This window comes from Gossypium hirsutum, chromosome A04 (genome assembly GCF_007990345.1).
Source record: "Gossypium hirsutum isolate 1008001.06 chromosome A04, Gossypium_hirsutum_v2.1, whole genome shotgun sequence".
Taxonomy (NCBI): Eukaryota; Viridiplantae; Streptophyta; class Magnoliopsida; order Malvales; family Malvaceae; genus Gossypium; species Gossypium hirsutum.
The window spans coordinates 46,775,407-46,777,822 of record NC_053427.1 but is presented as its reverse complement, the minus strand read 5'-3'; positions in this window follow the sequence as shown (position 1 = coordinate 46,777,822).

Sequence of the window (2,416 nt, the reverse complement as noted above, 5' to 3'; positions counted from 1 at the left end):
ATTACCTTATAGTGGTTGTATCAATACTCAACCCGAGGGTTAAATACATACCTGTCCAAAATATCCATTTCACATCACTCACCAATACTTCTCTTTACATCTCGAATATTCCTCCATTGAGTAGAACTTTACCCGTTGAACACATCGGAATATAATTCGGATACATGGATAATTTGCATATAAGTGCCACATATTCAATCAAGCAATCATGTAACCCGCCCATAAGCGAACTCGGACTCAACTCAACGAGCTCGGGCGTTCGCATCCATAAGTGAACTCGGACTCAACTCAACGAGTTCAGATGCCTAGTTACATCTCACGAACTCGGACTCAACTCAACGAGTTCGGATGCTCAACCATCTTAGTGACATGTCACTTGTATCCTAATCTATTCCTAAGGTTCAAACGGGCTTTTTCCTCGAACACTTATCCTTGCCGTCTTCCGTAGAATGCCGAAATCAATACTCGGGAACAATTATATTTAACAAGTAGTTCACATAATTTACATATTATTTGAAATTAACCACAAAGCACACATTTCATAATAAAATTTAGCATAACATATAATTAACATCAATAACTTAAAAATAACCATTATGATACATTATTTACACATGAACTTACCTTGGTACCAAAATATAAAGATTTTGCAATTTAGTCCACAATCGTTTCTTTTCCTCGATTGAGGTCGATTCGACGTCTTTCTTGATCTAAAATAACACATTTAGCTTATTTAATACTCACATTATCAAATTAATCCTTAACTCAAATTTTGGCAAAATTACAATTTTACCCCTAAACTTTTGCATATTTACATTTTTGCCCCTAGGCTCGGGATTAAACTTTATTCCTTATTCTTATGTTTTACAACATGCTGATCACTTTTCTCTTCTATGGCAACATCAAATTCTCACTCTAACATGTACTTATGACTATTAGGTATTTTTACCGATTAAGCCCTTTACTCGTTTTCACTCAAAACCGAGTAGCACAAGTTGTCTAACATAATTTAAAACCCATATTCTATCATAAAACATCAAAATACACAAATTTCACCTATGGGTATTTTTCCAAATATGAACCCTAAGTTGAATTATTGTTAGCATAAGCTTAATCGAGCTACCGGGATCTCAAAAACGTAAAAAGCATTAAAAACGGGGCTTGGAATCACTTACTATGGAGCTTGGAAGCTTGAAACAAACCCTAGCTATGGAGAACCCTTGAAATTTCGGCCTAATGAAGAAGATGGACAAAAATTGGCTTTTAATTTTGTTTTTAATTCATTTTAATAACTAAATGACCAAAATACCCTTACTACTAAACTTTCCAAAAATTCCTTCCATGTCCTAATTTTGTCCATGAACTTAAAATTGGTCAAATTGCTATTTAAGACCTCCTCATTAATATTCCAAAACAATTTCATACTAAAAACTTCTAGAATGCATGTTTTGCAACTTATTCGATTTAGTCCCTACTTTCAATTTAAGCACTTTAGGCATAGAATTTCATCACGAAATTTTCACACAATCATGCAATCATATCATAAACCTCAAAATAATTATAAAATAATTATTTCTATCTCGGATTTGTGGTCACGAAACCACTATTCCGATTAGGCCCTAATTCGGGATATTACAACTCTCCCCCCTTAAGGATTTTCATCCTCGAAAATCTTACCTGTAAACAGATGTGGGTATTGATTTCTCATAGTTTTTTCGGATTCCCATGTAGCTTTTTCTACTCCGTGCCTTTGCCACAACACCTTCACAAGTGCAACATTTTTATTCCTTAGTTGTTTGACCTCTCGAGCTAAAATCTTAATCGGTTCTTCTTCGTAGGTCATATCTGGTTGTAGTTCAATTTCTGTCGGTGAAACTACATGTGAAGGATCCGAACGATACCGACGTAACATATATACGTGGAACACATCATGAATCTTCTCTAATTCAGGTGGTAATGCTAGCCGATATGCTACCGGTCCAACTTTTCAATTACTTCATACGGCCCAATAAAACGCGGACTTAATTTGCCCTTCCGTCGAAATCTAAGGACTTTCTTCCACGGAGACACCTTTAAAAATACTTTATCACCAACTTGAATTTCAATGTCCTTTCATTTTAAATCTGCATAAGATTTCTGTCTATTTGAAGCAGCTTTCAAACAATCTCGAATTACCTTCACTTTTTCTTCAGTTTCTTTTATTAGATCAACTCCATAAATCTGATTTTCCTTGAGTTCAATCCAATACAAAGGCGTTCGACACTTACGACCATACAATGCTTCATAAGGTGCCATTTTCAAACTCGTCTGATAACTATTATTGTAAGCAAATTCCACCAACGGTAAGTATCTTTCCCAACTTCCTTGAAATTCCAATACACAACATCTAAGCATATCTTCAAGAATCTGAATTATT